The sequence below is a fragment of the Rhagoletis zephyria genome, unplaced genomic scaffold, assembly GCF_001687245.7.
Source record: "Rhagoletis zephyria isolate East Lansing unplaced genomic scaffold, Rhagoletis_zephyria_1.1 Rzeph_scaffold_00279, whole genome shotgun sequence".
NCBI classification, from domain to species: Eukaryota; Metazoa; Arthropoda; class Insecta; order Diptera; family Tephritidae; genus Rhagoletis; species Rhagoletis zephyria.
In genome coordinates, this window is record NW_016157363.1 from 299,549 (window position 1) to 308,740 (window position 9,192).

Genomic DNA, 9,192 nt, shown 5'->3' on the forward strand with positions numbered 1-9,192 from the left:
ACCTGATTGGATTTGGTGTTGTTTTTGATATTACAAAGGATATATAAATCGTCTGCGTATATGCAGTGTGAGATGCGATTATTATTTCAGAGGATTGAGTTGAGTTCGTTAAAATCTATGGAAAATAGAAGAACTGAAAGGGGTGAACGTTGTGGAATACCATTGGCCAAGGGGTAAAGGCTAGAGTATATGCCGTTTACTCTTACACGAATTTTACGGTGTTGGAGAAATGCTTTTACAAAACCAAAAATTTTTGGACCGACTTTCCATTGGTGTAGGGTTTTTAGGATAACGTGGGATCCTATCCTGTCGAATGCTTTCTCAAAGTCAATTGATAAGATTGATGTGTGGTTCCGTGTTGACAGAGCTTTTGAGACGTGATAATCAATGTGCAGCAGAGCGTCAATGCATCCTTTACCAGGTCTAAACCCGACTTGGTTGGATGAGATGAGCTTCATCTTTTCCGTGTACCGGAGCAACCGCGTGGCTATTATTTTCTCAACTAATTTCGAAAGACACGAGATTAGCGAGATGGGACGGTACGATCCAGCCAGTTGATTGTTTTTTTGGGGTTTTGGAATTGGGATGATAGTGGCTGCTTTCCAGTTTTGGGGGACGACACCTGTGGAAAATATGGTGTTGTAAAGTGTCAACAGTCTTGCTTTTGTGGAGAGGTTTAGGTGCTTAATCATATTGTAGGATATACGATCGAAACCGGGTGTTTTGCCTTTGGTTGTTTTTAAAGTACAAAGCAGTTCGTCTATTGTTATGCCGGCTTCCAATTCCTTTGCACTTTTTGAGGTAGTTTGATTGGGAAGTTGTTGCAGAGATTTTGCTTGTCTGAACTGATCAGGAAAATTTTCGTCTAGCGAGTACTCTGACCAATTCTGGGCAAAATGCTGTGTTATTAGCTTGGGATGAGTAATTAAATGTTGAGGAGATTGAATTGCTGTTACTGAAAACTGTGTGTTCTGATTTGTTAGTCTTTTGACCTTAATCCAAATATCCTGTGGTGATGTGTTGACGTTAATTGTTTTTGCGAAATTTTCAAAGCTAGATTTCTTTTGTTGCTTCATTTCTTTACGAAAAATGGCATTTCTTCGTTTGTATTCTAAAATGTTTAGCTGTGTTGGGTATCTACGGAAAGTGTGCCATGCTGCCATCTTTTTACTTCGCAAGATAGATAGCGCAGAGTTCCACCAGGGTACATGTTTTCTGCCACTACTTGAAGATCGCTTTCGAGATATTATTTGCTTCCTTATTCGGGTTATCGCTATATGGTCTCTTTTCGAGTTCGAATTCCACAGATTGGTTGAATTTTTCCCATTCTGCAAAATCGCATAAAAACTTTTTTGTTGGGTAATGAGTGCTGTTTGCTTCTGCTAGGGTTATTGTGGATATCACTGGGAAGTGATCGCTGTGATAAAGGTCTTCTAAAACGTTCCATGTGATAAATGGAAGGAAATTCGGTGTGCAGCAGGTGATATCTAAGTGTGTTAAAGTACCGTGTTGATAAATGTGTGGGTCTACCGTCATTTAAAACGCATAGTTCGGATTCATTTATCATGTTTTCAAGTATTTGGCCTCGAGGATTGGACAATGGAGAGCCCCACAAAGGGTTCCACCTTTTAAAATCTCCTAGCACGACAACTGGTGTTTGAATGGATGCAAGTAGGTTAGTTAGATGTTGGCAGGGAATTTGTTGATTCGGAGGTATGTAACAATTTATTATTGTAAATTTTGGGTTTAAGTTAATTTCGACAGCGATTATTTGCAGATGTGTGTTTATTGGTACTATTTTGTGTGGAATATTTGTTTTTATCAGTACACCTACACCCTGCTTGGATGTCGTGTTTTGTGGGATGTTATGGAAGTAGCTGAGATAATTTTTGGGTATAATTGGAGAAAATTTCGCAGGGCAATGGGTTTCTTGCAACGACAGGAAAGTCTGATTTTGTTCTTTTATTAGCATGTTAAGTTCATTATAGTTGTTTAGGAAGGCCTTAATGTTCCACTGTATTATTTTAAAGATCATTTGTGAATGTATATGTAATATTTGAGTGAGTATGTTTGTTTTGCTAATTTGTTTTTTTTTTTGTTTTTGTGTTTTTATAGTTTAGGCTCTTCTTCTGAGTCAGAGACTGACATGAAATAGCTGCTTTCGTTTAATAGTTGTTGTGTTATTTGACTGAGCGGTGATGCTGTAGTATTTGTTTGTGAGGTGGTTTGCGTTTTGCTAGAGTGGGGATACGAGTCTTCATGAGAAGGATTAGTTGTTGGTAGTTTTTTCTTATTTGAGTTTGGATTTTCGTTTGTAAATTGGGTGGTTTGAGTGGATGGATTTTTGGAAGTAGAATTGTTGTCGGTTATGGTTTTGTTAATATGCGTTTGAGTTTTTGCGACTTTAGTTAAGTTAGCTTTTGTTGGCGAAGCTGGGCGCTTGTATGTTGCGGATGTTGATGTTTTTGGTGTAGTTGTTGTGCTTAGTTTGATTAAAGTTAGGTTGGTGTGTTGGAGTAAGGCCCTTATTATGAGTTGCATTCGATTTTCGATCTTCGCTGGCTATCGAAGATCGAAAGTGAAATTCGTATTATGAGCTATGCAACCGTGTCGAAATTTTCGTTGAGTATCGAATTTTCTGTCGAACAGAATTTTGCTTTCGTTGGTGTATCGAAGTGTTAGAAAATTGTGAAAAATGTTCTGATTTTGCTTTTGTTTTCTTACTTTTTGGCGGCTAGACACCAATTTTAAACAATTTTTATTAATTTCATGCAGTTCTAACGTCGTGAATACTAAACACAAGCTCGAAAGTCTGGTTTTACTTATGAAAGAAAATCCCAATACGCTGTTGGCACGATCTCTGAGAACAAAATCATGGAGCTGTTTATAGTTTTAATATATTTTAATAATAGATTTGGATCATACAATTTCTTAAATATATTGTATGTCAAAATATATTCGAAAGACTGCACTTAAACTCTCTTAAACGTTTTCTGCTCCTGGCCAGTTTTCTAAGCTCTCATCCTCTGACGAATCGTCCAATCAGAACTCCGTTGTACTAATTAAATTTTATTTTTTACCACGTTTTTATAAACTCCCTTTCTTCTTTGTTTCATTTTAGTTTGCACAAATTTACATATGTACATATGATTAAGCACACTATTTAGTTTGCTCGATTTGTAAACAAAGCTTCTCAGCAGTGAAAAATATACTATTGTGAACAACTAAACGAGCGAAATTCACAATAGCGCTATTCTTCATCAAATGAGCGCCATAATACCAAATGAAAATTCGTTCGATCAGCACTTTCGACCACAGTCGAAGATCGAATGCAACGCATAATAGGGGCCTATGAAATTTGTGGTTTTTGAGTATGGGTGTGTTTTTCATTATATTTTCGGCGTGCTTCCCCCATAGAGCATTTTTCTATTGTTTTAATTTTTAAAATGTCTTTTGTTTGCACGTACCTGGGGCAGTCTTTGTCAGAGGAGGAGTGATTTTCGCCACAGTTTGCACATTGTTTGCGTGAGCATTCAACTGGAGTGGGGCGGCAGATTGCATCCTTCACATGTGCTTGGATTAGTGCATCTGGTTTTGGTATGCCCTAGGAGTTGGCAGTTTCTGCAACGCATAGGGTTAGGGTAGTAGGGCGACACTTTTACTTTGTACCATGCCACGTCTAACGATTTTGGAAGGTGATATAGGTCAAAGTTGACAACAATTTTTCCGGTGGGGGTTGTTTTACCTTCGAGTGTACGGGTAAATTTGTAAATACTCGTCACTCCCTGACGATTCAACTCTTGGACAATTACTTCTTCTTTTACAAAGTTGAGACATGGGGCGTATATTATACCTTTCACCGTATTGAGATTTTCTTGCAGCTTGACCGTGATAGGGTAAATATTTAGAAGGGATTTCGTTTTTATAAATTTTTCAGCTACTTTAGAATTGCGTACCAAAACCAGTAATGAACCGTCTTTCAGCTGTTTAATGTTGTCTATTTGGGTTGATATCGCATCAATACCCTTTTTTATAATAAAAGGAGAGATTTTATTTAATTGTCCGGTGGCTGACGATATTGTTAGGTATTTTGGTTGACTGGGTGTTGTTAGTTTTTGTTCAAGTGTAGGGAATGTGTGTGTGTTGTATGTGTCCATTTCTCTTAGTATTGAGAAACGGTTTGTTCTTTTGTCCGGCGGATCAGGTGTTGGTGGCATTTCTGTAGGCACAACGGTTTTTGATAGTACACTGAACTTGTTTATTAGTTATTGCTACGAAAGTGTAACCAGGAAAAGATTAAGCACTGAGTTGAGAAGCACTAGGGTTTTTGACTTGTTTTGTTTATTGGATTCGCACTGCCGATAGCACTTGTATACACGTCCGAGCACGTTAATAGCATCGTATATACTTACAAGTATGGAATCCTATGCCCCTTTTTGTCTATTCTCTTTCTAACAGCGGACGTGCCTGCCAAACTGGAAAGCATGATGGCGGCAGTGTTTGACAGGCACGCTCGACGATGCGAACGGCAATGGAAGGTACGAAATGGAATATGGATGACATGAGAATGAAATAATTATGAAATAGCAGAATGTCGAACCAAAACGAATTTCAAAAATCTCACAATGCCAATGACGTCAAAATGAAAAAAATGCAAAATAGCGAAATGTCGAAACGGAAGAAATAGATGACAGGCACATGTTCAAGGGTTTCGTGTAACAAAAAGAGTTGCTGCGTTGCGCCATTGAATATTTAAAAACTTTTTAATGGGGTTAAATTTACTCAAACGCTTTTTTACTTAGTTGACAAAAGTACATATTTCGCCAGCCAAAACGTATATATGTACATAGGTATTTATACAGCGTGACGCTACAAGATTCATTTATAAAAACCGTACATGCTAGTGGTCTTATTTAAAAAAAATAAAATAGATTTATATAGCTCTGTACAGTGACATTTTTATACAAAATTAGATTTCTTAATTTTTTATGAACTTGGGTAAAATATTAACTTTGTGTGCACTCTTTTCCTGTTTATTACTTTTCAGAAACACACACACATTGTCATTTTANAATAAAATAGATTTATATAGCTCTGTACAGTGACATTTTTATACAAAATTAGATTTCTTAATTTTTTATGAACTTGGGTAAAATATTAACTTTGTGTGCACTCTTTTCCTGTTTATTACTTTTCAGAAACACACACACATTGTCATTTTAAATTTCAAACAACAACAATTGTGAACAATTTAATTTTTTTATTTTCAATTTTATATGATTTTAAAATGTTGGCAAACGTCAGAAAAAAATCATGGCCAACGAATTGATAGAATGAATTTACTTTGTAATGTTTTTATCATGGGTGGCACCGTCAGACGTACCGCTAATTTGAATTCGTCGATTTTGATAATTCTGATCTAAAAGTAAACGACGCATCAGAAACTTTAAATGCACTGAAATTCACTTATACTTCCACAAAAATTACCGTTTTTTCAAATTTTTCTTATTAATTGTCATTGTATATCATATATTTTTAGAATTTAGCACAATTAAAACCCGTTTACTATCGAAAAATTTATTATTGAGAAAATTTACTGCCCTGGCATTTTCTTTTAACATGCAATTCTGCTTTGTTTACTTTTTGTACAGAAATATCATCGCCACTATGACGGGGCAATCTTGTACTCTTTCTTGTCAAATATGCATTTTGATGTAACTGCTATGAAGCTATGAATACTCATTAAAATCGTTTCAATTCGTAATAAAAGTACATTACATACTTGTAGTCTAAATATATTTTTACAACGCTTTTATCAACTTGCAATGTTGTATATCCAGCCCACCATATACTATAAATATAGCAAAGGTATTTATGGCAAGCCTAGTCTAGATATCAATCTTGTCGTAGGTATCATATCAGGGACATACAATTAGAAAACCTCTAGAGATAGATGTCGCCTCGCCAGAAGAAGTTAAAAATATGCACTACATACGCTACAGCGGAAAGGACGTCACGCCATTTCTTTAAATCAAATTAATTGCTGCTATATGTAGGCATGTACTAAATGTGAGCAAACAACATTTTGCTTGCATAGTCTTCTGTTCTCTTTTCACTGCCAGTTTAATTATTTTAGTATCTATTGCAAAATTTTATACAGACAAGACTAAAAAGTATAAAATATATTTAAAAAAAACTTTTTAATGTACCACGCTTTTATACATGGACTAAAATTAGAAAATAATATTTCTCAGTCCCATAGAACTTGCTTTGATAACTTTAGATTTTGAAATTTTAGCAAAAGTCATTATAAACAATTTATGAGATTGAAAATGAAAAGCGTGGGGCGCATGTAATAGGCCTAATTTAAAATTGAAAAGTAATATATGTATGTATGTGGGTATATTAATAACGACCGCTTAAAATCGATCTCAAATTTGTACTTTTGCTGTAGAAATTTTAGTTCTATTACTATGTTTATACGTAAGCTATTCGCAAATAAAAATAATTTGCAAATACTTAACTCACTGTTTATTCGATGGTGAAAAATTCTTTTTTAATATTGCCTGATTATAAAAAGGCAATAATATGACCATCGAAAAAGAAAATAAAATTAAAAATGGCAACGTCTTGATTATAAAAAGGCATTAAGATGACCATCGAAAAAGAAAATAAACCTAACATTGGGGGCGTCTTGCGGTTATTTGCAAATAGTTACACTAATCAATACTTATTTGTGTGATTTAGTTATTTGCAAATAAAAAAATAACAGCGTTTATACGGCAAAGTTTACTATTTTACAAATTGTTATTTGCAAATAATACGTGCATATAAACGTGGTATATGTTATGTACATATGTAGTTTGAATATTGTCAATTAAATCTAATGCTTTGTATTGCATGCGCTCCACGTTTTTCGTTTTCAATCTCATAAATTGTTTATAATGACTTTTGCTAAAATTTCAAAATCAAAAGTTATCAAAACAAGTTCTATGGGACTGAGAAATATTATTTTCTAATTTTAGTCCATTTATAAAAGCGTGGTACATTAAAAAGTTTTTTTTTTAATTTATTTAATATAAACCAATAATCACAAGAATTATAAAAATTTCTCTCCAAAAGATACGTTTCAAAGCATCCCTGTCGATGTCATAATTCAAATACAAATTAGAATAGAAATTTTGATGCGAACGATTTTCCCCCATATTCATCATACAAATTTCTTTATTCTTTATTTTCTTCCACGCAAATTTACTCATTACTTTAAATGGCTTTCATCTTTTTATTTTTGTAAAAAATAATATAAACATGTTGCTCTTGCCAGCTGCAATAGCTTCAATACACTAACAAAAGTGTGAATACCCAGTGCCCAGCTTAGAACAAGAATCCTAGCATTTTGCCTCCCAAATGTTACCGTCTGGCCTCCTCAAGATCCATAATGCCTCCGGAGTTAGTCAACACAACGTAACCAAATTGACGAGAAGGCAGCATGTTGGTCCACTTCCAACCATTCCAACCAATTTATGCGATTTAATGGGCCTCATGCATAAAAAATTAGTCTAAGCTCAGACTCAATTTTTGCACTGAAGGGGTGAGCTCAAGCTCCAGAATTTTTACTGCTTAGGCCACAATCGCAAATGCACCCATACATGCGTAGGTGCTGCGTAGAGACGTAAATTATAGTTTTCCCCGAGCTCCAGTTTCTTATCGCACTATTATTTTCCTTATCACTTATAATTCTCTGCCACGATTTGCACCGCTCGGGCCACGGCTGCTTGTACACGAAAATAAACCATTTGTTCAAACGACCGGTCAAGTTTATTACAATTTTGCCGGAACGATGATCATCTTACTTGTCCGTATGTAGCTCTGGAAAGAAATATATATTAAATTATATGGTTTCTTAAAAATAAAAGCAAATCTACCTAACTTTTCCACCGGCAGGCACGAATATAATGTTCAAAACAGAAACAATGACAACGAATTTTACACACATTGTTGTATTTTAGCGCAAAACGATAAGTTTCACAAATATTTTAAATTATTGCCTGGAACATACACATTTATCGTTATTATTGGAAATGCAAGACTTGGCATGCATTTTTAATTTCTTATTTAATGAATTCAAATGAATAAAAACACATTTTTCTAAAATATTTCTCAATTCAGACTTTAAAGTTTTTTTCTGAAACTTGAATGTAACTCTGTGCGGAGAATGAGAGAATTGAAAATCAGGTGATCTCAGCTGTTTTCAAATGTAAACAAACAAAATGGCGCTTTCCATACTTGTAAGCCTATACAATGGTTAATAGCTAGTCGATGACTGCTTGCTATTATAACTTTTGTAGTACGTAGCTGCTTCTGTTGTTTATTAATTTTTGCACCTAAATGCCGATTTTTTACAATGTTAGCTGTAACTTGAAGACTGATTGTAATTGCAACGCTGGCTGAACTTCTTGTTTATTGTTGTTGGTCGTGGTGATGACTGGTGACCGGTGACTGGCACACAGTGTCGCCTTTGTTGATAGCCGCTGGATATGCTGCTGGAACTTTATTATTACTTCTTTTAAGAGCTGCTACTGTTAATGACTCAATTTTCTTTTGGCTATCCTACTCCGCTCGCTTTTGTAACTTCAGTTTTTGTTGGTCGTGCGATTTGCTAAGCAATTATCGAATAATAATCTATTTTAAAATCTGCTGTTGGTCACAGTTTCGTTTTTAGATTTGTCGGTTCTTTTATTTTTTATCCCGCAGGATCGCCAATTTGTAGTTCAAAAATTCATTTACAATAAAAACTGGTTTTATTGAAGAAATTATATTTAATTTAGTTTAAACAATTCGGTGTAGTAAAATTGAATGAATCACAAAATTTTCATTTTGAAAAATATAAAAAGCTAAGAACAATAATTGAACTTAAAAGTTATTCAAAGTATATTTAAACAAGTATATATTTAACAAGTTACAAGCACTACAGGGTAAAACAATATACGTACACACAAAGCCTATACACTTATGATATGCTTCTTCTTCTTCTTTATTGGCGCTGTAACCGCCTAAGCGATTTTGGCCGAGTCCAAAACAGCACGCCAGTCATTTCTCTTCTGTGCTAACTGACGCCAATTGGAAATGCCAAGTGAAGCCAAGTCCTTCTCCACCTGGTCTTTCCAACGCAGAGGAGGCCTTCCTCTTCCT